This window comes from Henckelia pumila, chromosome 1 (genome assembly GCF_033568475.1).
Source record: "Henckelia pumila isolate YLH828 chromosome 1, ASM3356847v2, whole genome shotgun sequence".
Classification (NCBI taxonomy): Eukaryota; Viridiplantae; Streptophyta; class Magnoliopsida; order Lamiales; family Gesneriaceae; genus Henckelia; species Henckelia pumila.
The window spans coordinates 73,308,746-73,334,947 of record NC_133120.1 but is presented as its reverse complement, the minus strand read 5'-3'; the positions used below and the strand labels follow the sequence as shown (position 1 = coordinate 73,334,947).

The 26,202-nt window shown below is 38.6% G+C and overlaps 1 long non-coding RNA gene across 3 annotated transcripts in view; it reads right to left on the bottom strand.

Moving 5' to 3' along the window:
• Window positions 1-7,361: 7,361 nt before the first annotated feature.
• Window positions 7,362-26,202, bottom strand: part of LOC140881110 (uncharacterized) — a 35,207-nt gene continuing 16,366 nt past the window's right edge. The window contains exons 3-5 of one of the 3 annotated variants that reach the window (XR_012149804.1): window positions 8,306-8,371; window positions 8,201-8,224; window positions 7,362-7,612 (exon numbers count right to left, since the gene is read on the bottom strand). This is a non-coding gene — a long non-coding RNA (uncharacterized lncRNA). Of the gene's footprint in view, window positions 7,613-8,200; window positions 8,234-8,305; window positions 8,372-26,202 lie in introns of all 3 variants that reach the window. The other 2 variants (XR_012149802.1, XR_012149805.1) reach the window with 2 other exon arrangements.

Sequence of the window (26,202 nt, the reverse complement as noted above, 5' to 3'; positions counted from 1 at the left end):
TGACAAATAAAATAAAATAAAAGAGAAGAGAAAAATCTCCCAAGCCTGTGCCGTAGCCGCCTCTCGAAATCTCCTCTCAAATTCTGGAACCCTTGTAAAATAATCAAAACTCCTATTTATAGTGTTTGGAAAGCCTTAAAAATTAATTTCCTAGTTGAAATATAATTTTCGGAATTTTCTGGCCCGTCAACACGCGCGCGTGCGCCTTGGAGTCCTCGCGCGCGCGCTTCATTAAAATACAGAGACTCAGGTTTCCTCTCTCGCGCGCACGCGAGATAAAAGCTCGCCCGCGCGCGTTCTTCTCAAAATTCTCTGGAAATTTCTTCTGCGCGCGCGCGAGATAATGCCCTCGCGCGCGCGCGTTATTTAATTGCTGAACATGCGCGATAGCGCTGCTTCTTGCGCCAACCACGGCCATAAAGCGCGATAGCGCTAATTCTTGTGCTAACAACTTGTTTCTCAGCGCGTTAGCGCTTCTCCCATTCTTATCAGCGCCTAGACAAGGGCAAACGCGCAACAACTCTCATCATCAGCGCAACCTTCAACCTGCTCCGAGCGACGAATTTGAAAAATTCATATCTTGAGTTCTAGCCGTCGGATTGAGCTGAAATTTGGACTGCAGCTTCAAAACATCTTGAACTTCATTCTGACCGGTGGAGATCGGATTTGGATCTCTCAAAAATTAAATATGATTTTTAGATTAAGGCTGCTCCGTTATTCGCTCTTCAAAAATCTAATTTCCTACAAAATTAACCGGGGAAGTGAAATACACACATATGAACTAAAACACATAAAACACATAAAAATAATATGAATGCACACAAAATAGACATAAAAATAACATGAAATAATGCATACAAAATGCACTTATCAACACCCCCATACTTAAACCTTGCTCGCCCTCGAGCAAGACATGAAAAAAAACAAAATGCAAACAAAAACATAAGTAAGGACAAGTCATGAATGTGCACAGCCTCTGAGAAGTTCAATTACCAACAAAAATCACAGACATGCTCTCAACTTTTCATAATACACTTTCGGTTTTACGTAAACGTGTGTGTGTGAAATGTCATTCCAGTTTCATACAACTTAGACCGAATTCGTCTCAAATCTGCTTAGCAACCTATGACAAATTAGTGCAAGTTTCACTTTTCAAGTGTCCATTCATTCCAACGATCTATAGACATACCCACCTCCCTTGAGATAATGAATTACACACCTCCGGATTTTGCACCCGGTATTGCATTAGCCCCAATAATTACCCGCTGACTTAGCTACAACTGGATAGGATATGAAAAATCATTCTATTTTTTCTTTCTAATCCCCTCGTCTATAGCCCGGATGGAGCATCAATCCCATTTAATCCGCATACTTAGCCTTAAATTTAATTTTTATTATAGGATTTTAATCCTTTCAAGGCCCGGATGGAATTGTATAAAACTCTTTTTTTTTTCTAGGTGCGCCCAAGATCATAAGTGTAAACTAGAGCCTCATCAAAATTCATAGAACACAATCAAGATCCACAAATCACCTATTGCCGTGCAATGGTCAAACATACAGAAACTTCATCAAATCTTTCGCTACACTCCACTGGTCTAACAAAAGTGCTTATAAATATTCACAGTTCAACCTACAGTTTCTCATGTCAAGTCAAGAGCAAAAAATTTTTTTTTCAAAAATTCATTTTTTTCAAATAAACTTCATCATCATTGGCTATTATGACTCATCCAACTCATGCAAGACAACATAAACACAAAACATAATGAAATGCATGAATACAAACTATATGCAATAGACTATACCAAATGAATGCAAACACCAACACAAACAAAACTAATCTACCCCCCCATACTTATCCAAAGCATTGCCCTCAATGCTTAGAACAATAAACAAAATGCAAGACAAACAAAAACACAATGAAAACAACAATAACACTCCCCTGGTTTTCGATGCATCCTCTTCCTTCTTGACAAAATCCTCTGGGACGGTATCAGCAGTCTAGATTATCGGCGAGCACGACCAACTGGCATGGGAAAGAAACAATAACCAAATAAAAACAAAAATAAAAACCAAAAACATAATAATAATAATAAAAAAAAAAAAACACTGGGTTGCCTCCCAGCCAGCGCTAAATTTATAGTCTATAGCCCGACTATACTCCTCTTTGAGTGGCGAAATTCAAGGTGGTTTATCCACCGTCTGTGAAAAACTCGAATCAGTCCTGCACTTGCATGCTACATCATTAAAGAACTTGTGCAAGGGATTAATTCCTGCAGACAACTGCACCTGCAGACATTTACCAACATCAGCATAAATTACATCAATAAAATTAACATGAGAGCAAGATTTGACAGTTAGGCTATCGGTAGCCGACTTAAACATTTTAAAAACAATTTGCTCATCATTCAATCTCAGAACCAACTCTCCCTTCTCAACATCAACTAGGGCTCTACTAGCAGCAAGAAAAGGACGTCCTAAAATCAGTGGAACCTCACAGTCCTCATCCATGTCAAGAATAACAAAATCTACAGGGTATATAAAGTGTTCTATCTTGACTAGGACATTCTCTACGATCCCTCTCGGATATTTAATAGAACCATCAGCAAATTTAAGAGAGATAGTAGCAGGTTCTATATTTTCAACTCCTAATTTTCGAGCAATAGAATAAGGCATTAAATTAATGCTCGACCCAAGATCACACAACACATTCTCAAAAGACAAACTTCCAATATGACAGGGTATAGAAAAACTCCCTGGATCCTGAGATTTTGTTGGAAGCTTCTTTTGCAACACCGCCGAGCACTCCTCCTTCATTGTGACTTGCGTAAGATCATTCAGCTTCTTTTTATTTTTCAGCAAATCATTCATAAACTTTGCATATCTCGGCATCTGAGCTAAAGCATCTGCAAAAGGTATGTTAATATGCAGTTTCTTGAAAATTTCAAGAAACTTTTTAAATTGAGACTCAAATAATATTTGCTTAGCTCTAAGGGGGAAAGGTAAAGTAGATAAATCAACATTTTCATTAACTTCAAATTTTGAACTCTTACCTTTCTTACTTGCCTTGGAGGAATTTTCAACCCGCACATCTTCCATAACTTCTGAACTTTTCGGCCTCTCCATGGTCTCTTCTTCGTCCATCTGCTTCTCCTCAAACTGTGCTCGAGTCACGACCATAATAGCATTCACGCCTCTTGGATTTGGTTCAGTGTTGCTAGGCAACGCTCCAGTAGGACGAGTAGAGAGTTGGGTTGCGATTTGACTCATCTGATTTTCCAACCTCTGCATCATAGCTTCTTGATTTTGTAAACGAGCCTCAGTACCCGCCACATATTTCATCATTATTTCCTCGAAGCTCGGCTTCTTCTCCTCTTGCTTGGACTGCCAGTTCTGATTATAAGTGTTGTTGTAGGAGTTGTACGGCTGCCGTCCTTGATTTCCCATAAAATTTACCGCATCAACTTCAAACAACTGCTGATCTTCTTTCAGATTCCCTTGTGCTGGCGCTGTTTTCATGAGTGCCACTTGATGTGTTAGAGAGTCGATCTTAGCGTTCAGGGCCATCAAAGCATCGACCTCCAGAATTCCAGCCTTCTTTTCCTTCTTTACATCCGGCCATCCAATGTTACTCTCTGCCATATTGCCTATGATCTCCCACGCATCAGCTGGCGTTTTCCTGAATAGACATCCATTGGCAGCAGCATCCAGCATAGATCGAACCGACTGATCGGCTCCGTTGTAGAACGTCTGGGTCTGCTGGCTTTGAGTAAGATTATGTTGAGGACATGTCCTCAACATCTTTTTGAACCTAGTCCACGCCGCATGTAGAGATTCTCCCTCCTTTTGCTTGAAAGATATAATATCAGAGAATAACTTAGCCATCTTCGTAGGAGGGAAATATTTCTTTAAGAATTCTTGGACAAGTCCCGTCCAAGTAGTAATAGAACCAGTCGGCAGGTCATCAAGCCACTCCAAGGCTTCGCACTGTAATGAGAAGGGGAATAACCGCAGTCTCACTGCATCAGAGGTTACCCCATTGACTTTGAAGGTGTCGCAGATCGACAGGAATCGCTCCAGATGAGCGTAAGGATCTTCAGTAGAAGTGCCTCCAAACCGTTCTTGAAGTTGGATCATCTGAATAGTGGAGGGTTTAAGCTCAAAGCTGTTCGCCTCAACAGCGGGGCGAACGATGCTGGATCCATAACCTTCAACTGGAGGCCTAATAAGATCCCAAACAGTGCGGTTGTCAACTTCGTCAGCCATCTCTTCCTCAGACTCAGAATCAAGCTCCAAATTAAGATATTTCCTAGCTCTCCGAATCCTGCTAAGTGTGCGTTCTATCTCCAAATCGAGTGGTAGAAGATTTTTGAATAGTCTAGATCGACGCATGCACTAGAAGATGAGTACCTGACAACACAAATAAAAAAAAAATTCAGAAAGCAAATAAATAAAAAAAATAGTCTAATCTCAAGAGAAATAAAAATTTTGATATCAAACAGTCCCCGGCAACGGCGCCAAAAACTTGACCGCGTTAATCGGTGTGAATAAATTCAACTGGCAAGCGTACCAGGTCAAGTAATAATATAGTGGACAAAGGTCCAAGTGTCGAACCCACAGGGACTGTATAAAAATGATTACCAAAATCTATTTATTTCTACTTAATCTAGACTAATGAAAAAGGATGATTTCAGATTTTAAACTAATGAATAAAATTGCAAATAAAATTAAATTAAATAAAAACGCAGCAGAAAACTTTGGATTACTTAAAATTTGGGAAAAACTTCGATCAAGGACACACGTAGGTACCAGACAATTCGTGTAACAAGCAGTCAATCTAAGATATCAGACTTAATCGTAATTCACGGGAATTTTCCTAATTTGTTCGAAGGACTATTTCTAGAACAATCAAACCTATTCAAATATTGATGAACTAATCTTTCGTAATTCTAATCAAATTTGAATGCATAATTGCTGTGAAAATTCAGTAAAAACCTAAACCGCATAATGAAACCGAATTCTATTTCTAGTCAGTTTTACACTATGTTGATTATCGAAGTGATCAAAATCGAGACCTCCTCTGTCGACTTGGAATCGATTAACAAGCAAACAAATAACTGGCCAAGAAATTTGTAAGACAAATATAAATTCGATAATTAATAAAATCAAATCAAGTCTAAAAATCTCAAATAAACAAACGAGTTTTTTACATAAATTGTCTGGCCCAATCACGTGGCCTTGATCGAAATAAAGAAAAACTACTCACAATTCATAATTCAAAACCAAATTTTAATCATGAATTGACAAATAAAATAAAATAAAAGAGAAGAGAAAAATCTCCCAAGCCTGTGCCGTAGCCGCCTCTCGAAATCTCCTCTCAAATTCTGGAACCCTTGTAAAATAATCAAAACTCCTATTTATAGTGTTTGAAAAGCCTTAAAAATTAATTTCCTAGTTGAAATATAATTTTCGGAATTTTCTGGCCCGTCAACACGCGCGCGTGCGCCTTGGAGTCCTCGCGCGCGCGCTTCATTAAAATACAGAGACTCAGGTTTCCTCTCTCGCGCGCACGCGAGATAAAAGCTCGCCCGCGCGCGTTCTTCTCAAAATTCTCTGGAAATTTCTTCTGCGCGCGCGCGAGATAATGCCCTCGCGCGCGCGCGTTATTTAATTGCTGAACATGCGCGATAGCGCTGCTTCTTGCGCCAACCACGGCCATAAAGCGCGATAGCGCTAATTCTTGTGCTAACAACTTGTTTCTCAGCGCGTTAGCACTTCTCCCATTCTTATCAGCGCCTAGACAAGGGCAAACGCGCAACAACTCTCATCATCAGCGCAACCTTCAACCTGCTCCGAGCGACGATTTTGAAAAATTCATATCTTGAGTTCTAGCCGTCGGATTGAGCTGAAATTTGGACTGCAGCTTCAAAACATCTTGAACTTCATTCTGACCGGTGGAGATCGGATTTGGATCTCTCAAAAATTAAATATGATTTTTAGATTAAGGCTGCTCCGTTATTCGCTCTTCAAAAATCTAATTTCCTACAAAATTAACCGGGGAAGTGAAATACACACATATGAACTAAAACACATAAAACACATAAAAATAATATGAATGCACACAAAATAGACATAAAAATAACATGAAATAATGCATACAAAATGCACTTATCAGAGGACCAGCAGGGTTATTGTCTAGGATTTTGTTTTTTGATGTATTTGGGTTAATACACTGGTTTATTTTGATATGGTTGTAAACAATATTTAATTTTTTAAGTTTTCCGCTGTTTAAATTGTGATTTATTTAATTAAGTGAAATGCATGCTTAAGCTTCTGATTAGTAGGTGATCACGGTGCGGGTCACTACATTTATGGTATCAGAGCATGCATAGTAATCTTGGGATCTAGATTGTTGGAATTGGGTTTAACCTTTAATCATCGAGTAGATGGCGGGTCATGGTGACGAGAGTAGTCACGGCAGCATAGGTGGACGCTGGGGTGATCAGGATGATCGAGAGCATCGTCGGGGCCGTCATCACAATCGCCATGATGATCGTAGGCGTTTCAACATGCATAGGTTTATGCAGATGGGTCCGAACCCTTTAATCGGACGAGAGTCACCGGAGGATGCGGGAAACTGGCTATGACGTATGGAAGTTTGTTTCCGGGAGTTCCGATGCACTGAGTAGCAACGGATGGAGACTCTTGATTTCCTGGTCGAAGGACGAGCTCGAAAGTGGTGGGATTCTACTTCTGCGCCTTTTATTGCAGCCCGAGGAGTTGCTACCTTACGAGATTGTTGAGAAGATAGGCGATCTTGCCTATCGATTTGCTCTTCTTCCAGCTCTTTCTGGGATACATGATGTCTTTCATGTTTCTATGCTGCGGAAGTATCAGCCTGATATTTCTCACGTACTTCAGCCAGATGAGACTGAACTTGTTGAGACATTGAGCTATTTCGAGAAGCCAATTCAGATTCTTGATCAGAAGGAAAAGCAACTCAGAAACAAGATCATTCCGCTAGTGAAAGTTCAGTGGAGTCGACATGGAGTTGAAGAAGTGTGAGACCTAGGTTCTAAACATCCAATCTCGGATTAAACAACAATTAAGCATACAAGATCCAAGACTAAAAGTAATAAAGAAATTTTTTTTTAAAGGGCCTCGCTCGATCGGTAGAACTCCACCGATCGAGCGAGCAAAGATTTGAAATTCACTGCCCGGAAGAAAACAACAGCACCGCTCGATCGGTAAGATTCAACCGATCGAGCGGGCCACCTTTTTTTTCAAAACAGAAACATGACCCAAAGTCCATCGCTTGATCGGTCCAATTCTACCGATCGAGCGGTGACAGTACAGAGCAAGAAAACACAGAATAAATCATGCCAACGCTCAAGTCTAATACATTCAATGCATAACGAGGTTCAAAATACATGCAACGACGTCATATAACTATAATACTCGCAAAGTCGATACAACATAATCAACGAAGTTCGAAATCTAAACATGTTCCACTAAAAACTAGATAGACATGCTGATACGACTTCTAAACCGAGTCCCACTTCTATCTCTCGCTCTTGACGCTAACCAGGTCTTCGCTGACTTGATCTTGTCCCACCTGTTTCCAAGTACACATACAAAACAAAGCAACAGCCGGATAACTCCGGTGAGAAGAATATTTCCAGTAAAAGTAACATAACAAGCAATACAAGTAATATATCAACAACATGCTTTCAAGACAACATAATTAAGTCAAGACGAATGATATGCATGTCTTTAAAATCGGGATATCAATTCTGATAAACAAAGGATTGCTGCTATGCTTTTGGGATCCCGAGGATGAGATCACGTAACAACTCACCGACTCTCCCAATCGAGGTGGTGCCACGTATCCCAATCCCCTAGACTTTGGTGCGACTATAAGGAGTATGCTGACACTAGGTGAACTTCTACAACCCAGGCCACTCGCAGTATAGCCCCCAAAACGTCTAAACAAAAAGGGTCGTTCTGCCGCTGAAATCAAGGGTTTGGCTCAAGATGAATGCATAACAAAACATAAAGAATTTAGCCATATAACAAAACTCAAACAAAAAAATGCATGTTCCACATTCTAGAACAATTATTGATGCAAGTATGTGATTTAAGGGAAAACTCAAAACCAACTGTCTCGAGTGTGCTATCCCGCTAAAACGATGACTGCTTGTACCTTTCATTACTAATAGCTCCAACTCTGGATAAGCTACAATAAAATGTTATATCAGAAACTATACAACCTAAAAACAACAACAACGGCTCAAGGTAATCGCTTTACCGTTCTTAGTCCAACTCTTCGACAATCGACTGCTGCTAACTCTGGGCTCGACAACTTCAAACGAATCTGTACATAGGCAAAAGATGATCAACAACGACGAACAAACCCATTTGCCAAAGTTCTATGATTCAAACAGTTCAAAATCTCAAAACTCAAACCGGCGGCATAACGGTTATAAACTGATCAAACCGGAAATGCAAAAAGCAGTACAGCATTGCAAACAACTCAAATCAATGCTAACACAACAATAACAACTCAAATCCAACATATCTCAAAACTCACTTTTTCGAAAATGCTTTCAAAAAATCATAACAATTCCGAACGACACTCTAATTCAAAACCGATTGAGAATAAACGATAAGAACTTGTTCAAGAACAACATACTCGAAACTCAATCGATTCTAACAACATCCGAAAATAGAAGTCTAACTGATCGAAGAAAAACTTACTATAGAACGGAGCTCTCGCTGCTGTGATCGCTAATCTGCCTTCAGAAATAATTTCTAACGGACGGATCGACCGAAAACCGAAATCACAAAGCTCGAAGTCACGTTTCCAAGCTTAACAATGGAAGAGAGAGGCGAGATGAGGGAGAAGGAGAGGATGAAGAAGTCAAATAATGACAAGATAATATATAAAACTTCAAATTTGCATTTTAGTTTCTGAAAAATGCGAAAATAGCAAAATAGACCCTGATCAAAATCAAATCGGCTCTCGACATCTAGAAACTCTGATTATCTCAAATAAGCTCGATTAAGATAAAATCGGGACGTTAAAATTCTCCCCCTCTAAGAAAAGATTTCGTCCTCGAAATCAATAAGAATCACAACTCATAAGATAGAATAAAGAACAAACGACAGTAAGAAGAACTCACGTCATCCGAATAGCTCTGAAAATCGCTGTCTCATGTCAGATTCTGTCTCCCAAGTCGTTTTCTCGACTCCGTGACGGCTCCACTGCATTTTCACCAAAGGAATCAACTTGGTTCTGAGCTGCTTCTCCTTCCGATCAAGGATCTGAATCGGTCGCTCAAAATAGCTTAGAGTCTCGTCCAACTCGGCCTCGTCAGGCTGAAGAACATGAGAAAGATCTGGATGATACTTCCGCAACATAGAGATGTGAAAAACGTCGTGAATACCAGATAAAGACGGAGGAAGTGCAAGTCTGTAGGCAAGATCGCCTAACTTCTTGAGAATCTCGTACGGTCCGATGAATCTCAGAGATAACTTCCCTCTCTTACCAAATATGACAGTGCCTATGAAAGGAGAAATCTTAAGGAAAACTCGGTCTCCCTGCTCGAAACTCAGAGGTCTACGTCTGACATTCGCATACTTCTCCTGTCTATCCTGAGCTGACTTCATTCTCAATGAATGATCTTAATTTGCTCTGCCATATCTCGAAGCATATCCGGTCCCAAATCAGGTGACTCGGACAAATCGTCCCAAAACAAAGGAGATCGACACTTCTTGCCGTACAAAGCCTCAAAAGGCGCCATACCGATACTCGCTTGGTAAATGTTGTTGTAAGAAAACTCGACAAGAGGCAAAGAATCCTGCCAACTAGTGCCAAAGTCTAGCACTACTGCTCGAAGCATATCCTCTAACGTCTGGATAGTCCGCTCTGACTGTCCGTCGGTCTGAGAATGATAAGCTGTACTTAGATGCAATCGAGTACCAAGTGCCTCTTGAAGACTGTGCCAAGAGTGCGAAGTGAATCTAGGGTCTCGGTCTGAAACGATCGACTTCGACACACCATGAAATCTTACAACGTTGCTAACATACAACTCAGCCATCTGATCGTGACGATACGTCATCCTGTACGGAATAAAGCAAGCAGACTTCGGCAATCTGTCGATCACTACCCAAATAGCATCGCATCCTCGAACAGATCGCGGTATCTTCGTGACGAAATCCATAGAAATGTGATCCCACTTCCATTCAGGAACAGATAGACTGTGCAATAGACCACCCGGTCGCTTCTTCTCTGCTTTCACTTGCTGACAGTTCAAACATCGGGATACAAACCTTTCAACATCGCTCTTCATTCTCTTCCACCAAAACTGATTCTTCAGATCGTTATACATCTTACGGCCTCCAGGATGAATACTGAACCGACTGCAATGTGTCTCTCAAAGAATACATTGTCTCAACTCCGAAATATCAGACACAACAATACGGTTATTCACGAACAAAACATCATCTCTAACCTTGAATTCAGACTGGGACTTTCTCTACTGAAATTTGAGTGCTCGGATCAGACTTCTGTGCTTCTTTGATCAAAATAAATAACTCTGTCTCGACTTGAATAGAAAACACTCTGATAGTCTTCTTATTTGTTTCAAACTCCAAACCAGAAGTGCAACAATCATCGATCAATTGAGAAACAACGATAGTAGAAAGAGATAAAGAACAAAGCTTTCGGCTCCAGACATCTGCAACTGCATTCGACTTTCCCAGGTAATACTTGATTTCACAATCGAAATTCTTCAATAGATCTAACCATCTTCTCTGTCTCATATTCAGCTCTGCCTGTGAAAACAAATACTTAAGGCTCTTATGGTTAGAAAAGATCTCGAAAGACTAACCATAAAGATAGTGACTCCAGATCTTCAGAGCAAAGACGATCGCAGCGAGCTCAAGATCATGAACTGGATAACGAGTCTCGTGCGGCTTCAGCTGCCTCGATGCATACGCTATCACATGCTTATGCTGCATAAAAACACATCCCAAGCCTCGGTTAGAAGCATCGCAATACACGGTAAAACCTCCAGTACCTGAAGGAATAGAAATAATCGGAGCACTGGTCAGTCTCCTCTTCAGATCAACAAAGCTAGCCTCACAATCTGCAGTCCAGATAAAAGGCGCATTCTTCTGAGTCAGCTGGGTAATAGGCTTGGCAATAGATGAGAATCCCTCGATGAATCGGCGATAATAACCAACTAAACCCATAAAGCTTCGAATCTCAGGCACTGTAACGCCCAAAATTTATCTTAATTGAGCTTATTTGAGATAATCAGAGATTATAGAGTTCAAGAGCCGACTTGATTTAGATCAGGGTCTATTTTGAAAATTTTGGATTTTTCAGGGACTAAAATGCAAATTTGGAGTTTAATATATTATCTAAGCTTGTTGACTATTCTTGATTCACTCCATCACCTCCATCTAGTCGTCTCTCACCATTGAAGCGCCCCATTTGAGTTTCAAGCTTTCAGATTTCAGTTTATGGTCGATCCGTCAGTTAGAATTTATTTCTAAAGGCAGATTAGCGATCACAGCAGCGAAAGCTCCGTTATATAGTAAGTTTTTCTTCGATCAGTTAGACTTCTATTTTAGAATGTTGTTAGAATCGATTGAGTTTCGAGTATGTTGTTCTTGAACGAGTTCTTATCGTTTATTCTCAGTCGATTTTGAATTAGAGCGTCGTCGGAATTGTTATGATTTTTGGAAGTATTTTCGAAAAAGTGAGTTTTGAGATGCGTTGGATTTGAGTTGTTATAGTTGTGTTAGCATTGATTTGAGTTGTTTGCAATGTTGTACTGTTGTCTGCGTTTCCGGTTTGATCAGTTTATAGCCGTTATGCCGCCGGTTTGAGTTTGAGATTTGGAACCGTTTGAATCGTAGAACTTTGGCTATTGAGTTTGTTCTTTGTTGTTGATCTTCTTTTGTCTCTGAACAGATTCGTTTGAAGTTGTCGAGCCCAGAGTTAGCAGCTGTCGATCGTCTAAGAGTTGGACGAAGAACAGTAAAGAGATTACCTTGAGTCGTTGTTGTTGTTAGGTTGTATAGTTTCTGATATACACTTTTATTGTAGCTTATCCAGAGTTGGAGCTAATCGTATCGAAAGGTACAAGCAGTCATCTTTTAGCGGGATAGCACACTCGAGACAGTTGGTTCTTGAGTTTTTCCTTAAATCACATACTTGCATCAATACTTGTTCTAGAATGTGGGACTTGTATTTTGTTTGAGCTTTTGTTATATGGCTTATGTTTTATGTTTTCTTATGCATTCATCTTGAGCCAAACCCTTGATTTCAGCGGGCAGAACGACCCTTTTTGTTTAGACGTTTTTGGGGCTATACTGCGAGTGGCCTGGGTTGTAGAAGTTCACCTAGTGTCAGCATACTCCTTATAGTCGCACCAAAGTCTAGGGGATTGGGATACGTGACACCACCTCGATTGGGAGATTCGGTGAGTCGTTACGTGATCTCATCCTCGGGATCCCAAAAGAAGATCAACAACTCCTTGATGATCAGTTTTGATATCCCTGTTTTAAAGACATGCATTTCATTCGTATTGACTTTGAATATGTTGTTGTCTTGGAAGCATTTTGTTGTTATTTTACCTGTTATTGCATGTTATGTTGCTTTTAATGGGAATATCATTCTCACCAGAGTTATCCGGATGTTGCTTTGTTTTTTATGTGTACTTGGCAACAGGTGGGGCAGGATCAAGTCAGCGAAGACCTGGTTAGCGTCAAGAGTGAGAGATAGAAGTGGGACTAGGTTTAGAAGTCTTATCAGCATGTCTATCTAGTTTATGTTGGAACATGTTTAGATCTCGAACTTCATTGTTTATTTTGTATCGAATATGCGAGCTTTATGGTTTGAATGTTGTTGTTGCATGTACTATGAACCTCGTTATGTTTTGAATGTATTGGACTTGAGCGTTGACATGAATTCTGCTGTGTTTTCTTGCTCTGTACTGTCACCTCTCGATCAGTAGAATTGGACCGATCGAGCGGTGGACATATTACCAAGTTTCTGTTTTGCAAAAAAAAGTGGCCCGCTCGATCGGTTGAATCTTACCGATCGAGCGGAGCTGGTGTTCTTCGGGCAGTAACTTTTGCTTTTGTTCCTCGCTCGATCGGTTGGATCTTACCGATCGAGCGAGGCCCTTTTCAAAAAAAAAAATTAGTCTTTGATTTTAGTCTTGGATCTTGTATGCTTAATTGTTGTTTAATCCGAGATTATATGTTTAGAACCGAGGTCTCACATTAAGTGGTATCAGAGAGATAAGATTCTCGGTTGAACTAGAGTGAGCGGGGTAGTTCGAGTCCGCATGTATTGGCTCCTTGCCTGTGTTTGAGTTACGTGTTTGATTATTTAAATCACATGCGAACATGCTTTATTAATTGAGAATTATTTGAATTACATGATTATGTGATTTAATTTATAAAGCATGGACTACTTGAGATATAACTGTTTTTGTTATCGACTGGTATCCGATATTCTGAGAGGTTGAAAGGGCACCGCATTGTAGCGATTGAGATATCTTGTGTCCTAACTTTTGATTATCAGATGGGTCCTCGTCGAGTTATTAACAGAAACCCACTGTTAGTTACTCCTCCGAATGAGCAAGCTAGTACAAAAACTGTTCAGATGGATGCCACAACGACGCCGATGGAAACCATGCTGAAAAGGTTTCAGTCATTTAATCCGCCTTTGTTGCTGGGTACAGAGAATCCTATTGACTGTGAGAGCTGGTTGGACGACATTGATCAGTTGTTCGACTCCCTTGATTACTCTTACGACCACCGAACTTGGTTAGTCATTCATCAGCTTCGTGGTGTTGCTAAGAAATAGTGGATCACGACGAAGAGATCCATGGAGAATCGAGGTACAGTTGTTAATTGGACTCTTTTCAAATCTGATTTTTATAAGCGATTTTTCCCTATTTCGTACCGAAAGGATAAGGGAGCCGAGTTTGCCAATCTGAGGCAAGAAAACTTGAATATCGAGGAGTATGTAGCCAAGTTTGACAGTTTGTTGAGATTTGCACCGCACATTGCCGACAATCAAGAAGCAAAAGCCGATCAGTTCATCAACGGCTTGAACCTCGACATCTTCACGTTGGTAAACATTGCTATGCCCGATAACTTTGCGGATGCCATGAATCATGCAAAGAGAGCTGAAGCAGGTTTGTGGAGACAGAGAGGAAATCAGATGGTACCTCAGCAGCAGAGGCAGTCTCAGAATCAACCGTCTCCGCATCAGAATCAGCCACCTCAGTATCAGAACCAACCACATAGGTATGAAGGAGAAAGCGGTAGCGGTAACAGAAAGGATCACTTCAGAGCCAAAGGGAAACAATTCAAGAAGCAGGGGAATAGTTCTTCTAGTTCCAGTGGTTCCAAGCAGTTCGGTTCAGGGCAGAGTTCTGGATCTTCATCCTTTTTCTGCAACAAGTGTGGGGGTAGACACTCCCCAGATCAGTGTGTAGAAGTCTTTGGGAACTGCAATATCTGTCAGCAACCAGGACACTTTGCTAAGGTGTGCCCTCAGCGAGGTAAAGACCGAGCTCAGAGTGGGAGTTCTTCTAGACCTGCAGCTTAGCCTGAGAGGCAGACTTCTGCGGTTCACTCCTTCCAGCCTCACCCTTACCGAAGAATTTCCACTCATCTGCCATTTCAGGTCTGAATCTGACAACCTTCTGAAAACAATCGACGATTGCCCTGTACTTGGTTAAAGAATCTATACCAACAATACAGTCAAAATCTGACAGTCCAAGTACAATAAAATCGAATTCTAACAAATTATCCTCGAAACAAAGTTCACAGTTCTTGACTAATCTGACAGAAACAATTCCTCCACCCAAAGGTGAAGTAACAGATACTACAGTAGGCAAAAGCTCAGTAGTAAAAGCATGCATCAACACAAATTTTTTAGAGATAAAGGAATGAGAAGCGCCTGTATCTATCAATACATGAGCAGAATAACCGATAATCGAACAGTTACCTGTTATAACATCGTCAGGTGCTGCCTGAGCCTGATCCTTTGTCAAAGCAAAGACTCGTGCCTGCTGTCTCGGAGGCTGGTTTGCATTCGCGTTACCTCCCAATCTGTTCTGTTGCTGAGGCTGGAAAGATTGAACCGCAGAAGTCTGCCTCTCAGGCTGAGCTGTAGGTCTAGAAGAACTCCTACTCTGAGCTCGATCTTTACCTCGCTGAGAGCACCTTAGCAAAGTGTCCTGGTTGCTGACAGATATTGCAATTCCCGAAGACTCCTACACACTGATCCGGGGAATGTCTACCCCCACACTTGTTGCAGAACAAAGATGAAGATCCAAAACTCTGTCCTGAACCGAACTTCTTGGAATCACTCGAACTAGAAGAACTGTTCCCCTGCTTTTTGAAATGTTTCCCTTTGGCTCTGAAGTGATCCTTTCTATTACCGCTACTGCTTCCTCCTTCGTACCTCTGTGGTTGGTTCTGATACTGTGGTGGCTGATTCTGATACTGAGACAGTTGATTCTGAGACTGCCTCTGCTGCTGAGGTATCATCTTATTCCCTCTCTGTCTCTACAAACCTGCTTCAGCTCCCTTTGCGTGATTCATGGCATCCGCAAAGTTATCAGGCCTAGCAGTGTTTACCAACGTGAAGATGACGGGGTTCAAGCCGTTGATGAACTGATCGGCTTTTGCTTCTTCATTGTCGGCAATGTGTTGTGCAAATCTCAGTAAACTGTCAAACTTGGCTACATACTCCTCGATGTTCAAGTTTCCTTGTCTCAGATTGGCAAACTCGGCTCCTTATCCTTTCGGTACGAAATTAGGAAAAACCATTTATAAAACTCAGTTTTGAAAAGAGTCAAGTAATGAGTGTACCTCGATTCTCCGTGGCTTTCTTCGTCGTGATCCACCAGTTCTTAGCAACACCACGAAACTGATGAATAACTAACCTAGTTCGACGTTCGTCTGAATAATCAAGGGAGTCGAACAACTGATCAATGTCGTCCAACCAGCTCTCAAAGTCAACAGGATTCTCGGTACCCAGCAACAAAGGTGGATTAAACGACTGAAACCTCTTCATCAAGGTTTTCATGGGTGTCGTTGTGGCATCCATCTGAACAGTTTTTGTACTAGCTTGCTCATTCGGAGGAGTAATTGGCGGTGGGTTTCTGTTAATAACTCGATGAGGACCCATCTGATAATCAAAGGTTAGGACACAATATATCTGAATCGCTACAATGCGGAACCCTTTCAACCTCTCAGAATATCGGATACCATTCGATAACAGAAACAGTTATATCTCAAGTAGATCATGCTTTATAAATTTAATCACATAATCATGTAATTCAAATAATTCTCAAATAATAAAGCATGCTCGCATGTATTTTGAATAATCAAACGAATAACTCAATCACATGCGAGGAGCCAATACATGCAGACTCGATCTACCCCGCTCACTTCTAGTTCAACCAAGAATCTTATTTCTCTGATACCACTTAATGTGAGACCTCAGTTCTAAACATCTAATCTCGGATTAAACAACAATTAAGCATACAAGATCCAAGACTAAAAGTAATAAAGAAATTTTTTTTAAAAAAAAAAAAGGGCCTAGCTCGATCGGTAAAACTCCAACGATCGAGCGAGCAAAGATTTGAAATTCACTGCCCGGAAGAAAACAACAGCACCGCTCGATCGGTAAGATTCAACCGATCGAGCGGGCAACTTTTCTGCAAAACAGAAACATGACCCAAAGTCCATCGCTCGATCGGTCCAATTCTACCGATCGAGCGGTGACAGTACAGAGCAAAAAAACACAGCAGAAATCATGCCAACGCTCAAGTCTAATACATTCAATGCATAACGAGGTTCAAAATACAAGCAACGACGACATATAACTATAATACTCGCAAAGTCGATACGACATAAACAACGAAGTTCGAAATCTAAACATGTTCCACTAAAAACTAGCTAGACATGCTGATACGACTTCTAAACCAAGTCTCACTTCTATCTCTCGCTCTTGACGCTAACCAGGTCTTCGCTGACTTGATCATGTCCCACCTGTTGCCAAGTACACATACAAAACAAAGCAACAACCGGATAACTCCGGTAAGAAGGATATTCCCAGTAAAAGCAACATAACAAGCAATACAAGTAATATATCAACAACATGCTTTGAAGACAACATAATCAAGTCAAGACGAATGATATATCAACTCTGATAAAAAAGGAATTGATGCTATGCTTTTGGAATCCCGAGGATGAGATCACTTAACAACGCACCGACTCTCCCAATCGAGGTGGTGCCACCTATCCCAATCCCCTAGAATTTGGTGCGACTATAAGTAGTATGCTGATACTAGGTGAACTTATACAACTCAGGTCACTCGCAGTATATCCCCCAAAACGTCTAAACAAAAATGGTCGTTCTGCCCGCTGAAATCAAGGGTTTGGCTCAAGATGAATGCATAAGAAAACATAAAGCATTTAGCCATATAACAAAACTCAAACAACAAAATACATGTTCCACATTCTAGAACAAGTATTGATGCAAGTATGTGATTTAAGGAAAAACTCAAAACCAACTGTCTCGAGTGTGCTATCCCGCTAAAACGATGACTGTTTGTACCTTTCGATACGAATAACTCCAACTCTGGATAAGCTACAATAAAAGGTTATATCAGAAACTATACAACCTAACAACAACAACGGCTCAAGGTAATCTCTTTACCGTTCTTCGTCCAACTCTTCGACAATCGACTGCTGCTAACTCTGGGCTCGACAACTTCAAATGAATCTGTACATAGGCAAAAGATGATCAACAACGACGAACAAACTCATTTGCCAAAGTTCTACGATTCAAACGGTTCAAAATCTCAAAACTCAAATCGGCGGCATAACGGCTATAAACTGATCGAACCGGAAACGCAGACAGCAGTACAGCATTGCAAACAACTCAAATCAATGCTAACACAACAATAACAACTAAAATCCAACACATCTCAAAACTCACTTTTTCGAAAATGCTTCCAAAAAATCATAACAATTCCGAACGACGCTCTAATTCAAAACCGAATGAGAATAAACGATAAGAACTCATTCAAGAACAACATACTCGAAACTTAATCGATTCTAACAACATCCGAAAATAGAAGTGTAACTGATCGAATAAAAACTTACTATAGAACGGAGCTCTTGCTGTTGTGATCGCTAATCTGCCTTCAGAAATAATTTCTAACGGACGGATCGACCGGAAACCGAAATCACAAAGCTCGAAGTCACGTTTCCAATCTTAACAATGTAGGAGATAGGCGAGATGAGGGAGAAGGAGATGATGAAGAAGTCAAATAATGCCAAGATAATATATAAAACTCCAAATTTGCATTTTAGTCCCTGAAAAATCCAAAAATAGCAAAATAGACCCTGATCAAAATCAAATCGGCTCTCGACTTCTAGAAACTTTGATTATCTCAAATAATCTCGATTAAGATAAAATCGGGGCGTTACAAGAAACAACTTGGGAAGTCGAATCAGATATAAGACAGCTCTTTCCAGAGCTATTCCACTGATGTGAGTTCTTATTCAGTATTTCTGTTATTTCCTTATCTTATATGCGTATAGATTGCATAAGATTTCGAGGGCGAAATCATGTTTTAGAGGGGGGGGGGAATTGTAAGGCTCGAGATTATTAAATTTTAATCTGAGAATATTTAATTTGATAATTTTGGAGTTTTGATTTAAATTCTAATATTCTTAAATTATTTAGGATTGAAATTGAATTAAAAAAAAGTTTCAAGGGCCAATTTGCAAATAGTGAAGAAATTAGGGGCCAAAGTGCAAATTTCAGAATTTGAGTGGGACACTTGTCTACATATGAATATTAACGTGTATAGTGTATGAAATTCATCAGACTTATCAGATTGTTTCAGTAAAGAATCGAGAGAAACCCATTTTCTTTTTGAACTTCATCTTCAAACCAAGATATCTCAAGATCCGTCCGGCCGATTTCAATTCCGGACATAGTTCTACGATCCTCTCTTCAAGAGCTTAGATTTGGTGTAAGTGTTATTATGTTTACAGCATATTTCGAAATTGAGATGAGGAAGAACTCAGAATTTGATTGTATATTTGTGTTCTTGATAGTATAAGCATGATTTATTCGGAACCAGATCAAAGAATGGATGTTAGATGAAATTGTTATGATTTTCAGAAAGTATTCAATGTTCTTACCTTCTGATATTGTTGGTTTATGATGATATTGAACTGATATGAGGGGTATTGGAAGTAGATAAGAATGATAGAATTGTTAGATTTCAGTTTCGGTTACCGATTTTGTACCGTTACGCCGTCGGTTTGAAAAATGATCAAGTTTGAGTCTAGATTGCTTGAGCTGGACATGGTTTGAGTTCTTGCTGATGTTCTTAGACATATTTGTTGTATTTTCAGATTGAAAACAGGGGACTTCAAGTTAAGAATCCCAACTTCGAAACCGATCGACGAAATAACAAGGTTTGTGACTTGTTAGCCTTGAAGAATGAGAACGGTATGAGCAGATTTTTTATTGAGGTTTTGTTGTGCAGCTAGATCAGATTGGAAGAGCTTGAAACCAATATTGAAAGGTATAAGACAACCTTAGAACAAAGGCTTTGTAAATTCGAGATGATTTTCTTGAATGCCCTTTTAAAACCACATACTATGTGCTTATATGTGTTGTATTGGCATATCTACTTTCTTGGTTGAATTAGCTTGTTATTAGTTGGCTTTTACTCTTATTCTTCTAGACTTTGATGCATTCATATTGAGCCAACAACCCTTTGAGATTTGAATGGCAGATTCGCAAAAATAATACGGACGTTTGGTTGTATATCGAGGAACTTAGGAGATAGATCGACTCCTATTGCTAGAAACTCGATATAGTGTGCCAAATTCCGGGAAAAGAGCTCAACGCCACCTCAAAAGGGAGAGTAGGTGGGAGATTTGGTGTGTTCTTTTTCCCCGGGATCCCAAGAATCGATATAGAGCTTAATAGCCGATTTTTAAATCATGCATTGCACAGACTCTTGAATATGCTAAATGTTATATGTTTTATTAAGCTAATGAGATATGCATTTGGCTCTTGTTTGTAAATTCTATGCATGTTTATGTTGTTTTATACTGGGATTAAATTCTCACCGGAGATATCCGGCTATTTCTTTGTTTGTATGTGTGCATGGCAATAGGTGGGGCAGGAACGAGTCAGAGACGCCCGTGAAAGAGCAAGATCGAGATAGATGTGGTGACTTCGGGTTAGAGATTGCAGAATTTGTTGTCAAGAACTCATGTTTATGTTCTTGTTAGATGTTGTTTGAACCTTAGTGAGTAGATATGTATAGCTTTGAACAATAAGAAGCTTGTTGATTTACTATCTTGTCATTTGATAACAACTTGTAATGTTTGGATCCTAGAACACCTTATGATATTCCATGTTTTCTTCTAGACTTTGGTGTTGAATTCATGCATTTTATGTTGGATGAGGTTTGAGGATCCAAGAAGGGGAAAATTTCAGATTTTTAAATTTATGGAAGAGATTTTCGAAGGCGCGGGCGCACGCTGGTCTCGCACCATGGTCCCATGATTTTTAAAAAAAAAATTATTGCCTCTTACCTTGTTGCCCTTACTTGAATTAACATAGATTATATGTTATGAATTGAGATTAGCACCCGAGGTCCCCACAGATGGGCTATCATAACCGATATAAGTGCCGATTTTTTTTTGATGACTTATTTTTATCGTTGAGGTGGTGCAATAGGCACATGCACCATACATCCAAAAATTCTCAGATAAGAAATATCTGGTTCTTTACCAAATGCAAGCTGCAATTGGGAGAATTTATGATATGAACTTCGTCTGATGCGAATTAATGTCGCAGCACCATATAAAAATAGGGTGTTTTGTTCTCATAATCATTGGTCTAGCAATCAGTTGTAGACATTTAATCAATGATTCAACTAATCCATTCTGTGTATGAACATGAGCAACATGATGTTCAACAGTAATTCTCATTGACATACAATAGTCATTGAAGGTCTGGGAATTAAATTCTCCAGCATTATCAAGTCTTATTTTCTTGATTGTATAATCGTGAAATTGATTCCGCAAATTTATTATTTGAGCCATTAATCTTGCAAATGTCACATTCCGAGTTGACAATAAGCATACATATGATCATTTGCTAGAGACATCGTTCAATATCATAAAGTATCGAAATGGTTCACATGGTGGATGAATTGGCCCACAAATATCACCCTGAATACGTTCAAGAAAATATGGGTGATTATGTTTGGATTTTAGCTGGTGATGGTCTTTTATAATAAGTTTTCCAAGAGAACATGTTTTACATTGAAACTTATTATTCTGAAAGATCTTCTGGTCTTTCAATGGATGATCATGTGTATTTTCAATAATTTTTCGCATCATTATTAAACCAGGATGTCCCAATCGATCATGTCAATTGGTTAATATTGAAAAACTATTAACCATCATATTTGATTCGATTGGACTTATATGTGTATAATGCAATCCAATAGGAAGCATTGATAATTTTTCAATCACATATTTCTTTCATGATTTATATGTGGTAAGACACATATATTTCTGATTTGCATCAGTTATCGTCTCAATATCATACCCATGAGAATATATGTCATTAAAACTCAACAAATTTATTTTTGATTGTGGTGAATATAAAGTGTCATTTATCAAAAAATTTGTACCATTAGGTAACAAAAAATGTGTTTTTCCACAACCTTCAATCAAGTCTATAGGACCTGATATTGTATTCACCATTGTTTTTGTTGGTTTTAATTCAAAGAAATATTTTTTATCTCGGAGAATACTGTGCGTTGTACCACTATCGGGTATGCAAACTTCCATGAGATTATTTCCTTGTTTAGCTTTGCTCATACCGTTTTCCATTTTGAACTTCAAAAGAAAATATGCAATAAAGAAAATTAATGATATTATATGAAAAATATAACATGTTTCATAATACAAAAATACAGTATGTTACATTCTAGTCCCACCAATATATTAATCAATGTCCTCGAAATCATTTGAAAAATCAGCAGCATCGAAATGAGTTGAACCACTTAAATGGTTACTATTTTCAACAAAATTGGTCTCTTTTTCTTTTCCCTTTATCGATTCTTTGTAGAGCTTACATAGGAGCTCAGAGTTTTGACAAATATTTGACCAATGTCCTGGAGTGCCACATCTATAACAAACACTCTCAAATCTTTTTGAGTGATTTTAATTTTCACTCGTGTTTTCATGCTGCCTTTTTGCTGTGTGGTTCGTGACGTTCTTTTGAGATGAGTTATTGAAGTAACTATCTCGATTATTTTCATATCCACGGCCGCGACCACGACCGCGATCATTTTTACGTCCACGTCCTCGACCTCGTCCACGACCAAAATCTTGTCTATCCCTTTGATTTTGGTTTTCATTTTTAATTATGACATTTGCTTCTGGAAATGCCGTTGATCCAATGGGTCGGGATTGATGATTTCTCACTAACAATTCGTTGTTCTTTTCCGCCACAAGAAGACATGCGATGAGTTCAGAATATCTCGAAAATCCACGCACTCTATACTGTTGTTGTAGAGTTATATTCGATGCGTGAAAAGTGAAAAATATTTTTTCAAGCATTTCTTTCAGTAACAACATGCCCACAAAATTTCAATTGCGAGACTATTCGATACATCGCAGAATTGTAATCACTGGCTTTTTTAAAGTCTTGGAATCTCAACGTATTCCATTCATCACGGGCGGTCGGAAGTATAACTTCCTTTTTATGCTCAAATATTTCTTTCAGCCCTTTCCATAAAATCATTGGGTCTTTTTCTGTGAGATACTCACATTTCAATCCTTCATCAAGATGTCTACGTAAGAAAATCATAGACTTTGTTTTTTTTGTGAGGATGATATATTATTTTCTTTGATGATATCACTTAGACCCAATGACTCAAGATGCATTTCTACATCGAGAGTCCATGGCATATAATTCTTTCCAGTAATATCAAGTGCAACGAATTCAATCTTTGCCAAATTTGACATGGTGGTACTAGAAAAAAAAACAATGCATTTTATTAGTTAATTTCTATTAATATGACAATACAAAATAATGAAAGAACGAAGATTACAAGTGTGTGTACAAATAGAGAAAAAGTGTGTGGTGGATAATCACGGATAAATAAAAGACTCGTGAGCATGATAACCATAATAATTATAAAGAAATAGCCTTAAAAACACCATCTTCTTCTTCCTCGTTTGAAAGAAAGAGTGAATTTGGTGTGATTGAAAATGAGTTTGAGTGATCATATTTATAGGGCAAAAACTAGCCGTTTTATTACCTTTCGTGAGCATGATACCATAATAGTTATAAAAAATATCCTTAAAAACACCATCTTCTTCTTCTTCGAAAAAACCGAGGAGAAAATATTTTGAGAGAAAGAGTGAATTTGGTGTGATTGAAAATGAGTTTGAGTGATCATATTTATAGGGCAAAAACTAGTCGTTTTCTTACCCCAACGGTCACAAACGGTAACAAAACGGCTAGTTTTTTCCCTATAAATATGATCACTCAAACTCATTTTCAATCACACTAAATTCACTCTTTCTCTCAAAATATTTTCTTCTCGGTTTTTTCGAAGAAGAAGAAAATGGTGTTTTTAAGGCTATTTTTTTATAACTATTATGGTTATCATGCTCACAAGTTTTTTATTTATTGGTGATTATCCACCACGCATTTTTTCTCTATTTGTACACACTTATAATCTTCGTTCTTCCATTATTTTGTATTGTCATATTAATAGAAATTAACTAATAAAATGCATTGTTATTTTTTAGTACCACCATGTCAAATTTGGCAAAGATTGAATTCGTTGCGCTCGATATTACCTGGAAAGAATTATATGTCATGGACTCTCGATGTAGAAATGCATCTTGAGTCATTGGGTCTAAGTGATACCATCAAAGAAAATAATATATCATCCTCACAAGAAAAATCAAAGTCTATGATTTTCTTGCATAGACATCTTGATGAAGGATTGAAATGTGAGTATATCACAGAAAAAGACCCAATGATTTTATGAAAAGGGCTGAAAGAAAGATTTGAGCATATAAAGGAAGTTATACTTCCGACCGCCCGTGATGAATGTAATACGTTGAGATTCCAAGACTTTAAAAAAGTCAGTGATTACAATTCTGCGATGTATCGAATAGTCTCGCAATTGAAATTTTGTGGGCATGTTGTTACTGAAATGGAAATGCTTGAAAAAATATTTTTCACTTTTCACGCATCGAATATAACTCTACAACAACAGTATAGAGTGCGTGAATTTTCGAGATATTCTGAACTCATCGCATGTCTTCTTGTGGCGGAAAAGAACAACGAATTGTTAGTGAGAAATCATCAATCCCGACCCACTGGATCAACGGCATTTTCAAAAGCAAATGTCGTAATTAAAAATGAAAACCAAAATCAAAGGCATAGACAAGATTTTGGTCGTGGACGAGGTCGAGAACGTTGGCGTGGACGTGGGCGTAAAAATGATCGCGGCCGTGGTCGGGGCCGTGGATATGAAAATAATCGAGATAGTTACTTCAATAACTCATCTCAAAAGAACGTCACGAACCACCCACCAAAAATGCAGCATGAAAATACGAGTGAAAATTAAAAATCACTCAAAAAGATCTGAGAGTGTTTGTTATAGATGTGGCACTCCAGGATATTGGTCAAATATTTGTCAAAACTCTGAGCTCCTATGTAAGCTCTACAAAGAATCGATAAAGGGAAAAAGAAAAGAGACCAATTTTGTTGAAAACAGTAACCATTTAAGTGGTTCAACTCATTTCGATTCTGCTGATTTTTCAAATGATTTCGAGGACATTGATTAATATATTGGTGGGACTAAAATATAACATACTATATTTTTGTATTATGAAACATGTTATATTTTTCATATAATATCATTAATTTTCTTTATTGCATATTTTCTCTTGAAGTTCAAAATGAAAAATGGTATGAGCAAAGCTAAACAAGGAAATACTCCCATGGAAGTTTGCATACCCGATAGTGGTACAACGCACACTATTCTCCGAAATAAAAGATATTTCTTGAAATTAAAACCAACAAAAACAATGGTGAATACAATATCAAGTCATGTAGATTTGATTGAAGGTTGTGGAAAAGCACATTTTTTGTTACCTAATGGTACAAATTTTTTGATAAATGATGCTTTATATTCACCACAATCAAAAAGAAATTTGTTGAGTTTTAATGACATATATTCTCATGGGTATGATACTGAAACGATAACTGATGCAAATCAGAAATATATGTGTCTTACCACATATAAATCATGAAAGAAATATGTGATAGAAAAATTATCAATGCTCCCTACTGGATTGCATTATACACATATAAGTTCAATTGAATCAAATATGGTGGTTAATAGTTTTTCAATATTAACCAATTGACATGATCGATTGGGACATCCTGGTTCAATAATGATGCGAAAAATTATTGAAAATACACATGGTCATCCATTGAAAGACCAGAAGATCTTTCAGAATAATAAGTTTCAATGTAAAGCATGTTCTCTTGAAAAACTTATTATAAGACCATCACCAGCTAAAATCCAAACAGAATCACTCATATTTTCTTGAACGTATTCAGGGTGATATTTGTGGGTCAATTCATCCACCATGTGAACCATTTCGATACTTTATGATATTGATCGATGTCTCAAGCAGATGGTCACATGTATGCTTATTATCAACTCGAAATGTGGCATTTGCAAGATTAATGGCTCAAATAATAAAATTGCGGAATCAATTTTCCGATTATACAATCAAGAAAATAAGACTTGATAATGCTGGAGAATTTACTTCACAGACCTTCAATGACTATTGTATGTCAATGGGAATTACTGTTGAACATCATGTTTCTCATGTTCATACACAGAATGGATTAGCTGAATCATTGATTAAACGTCTACAACTGATTGCTAGACCAATGATTATGACTCCCTATTTGTATATGGGAACATTCAATTTTACATGCTGCGGCATTAATTCTCATAAGACCAAGTGCATATATAAATTCTCCCCATTTCAACTTGCATTTGGTAA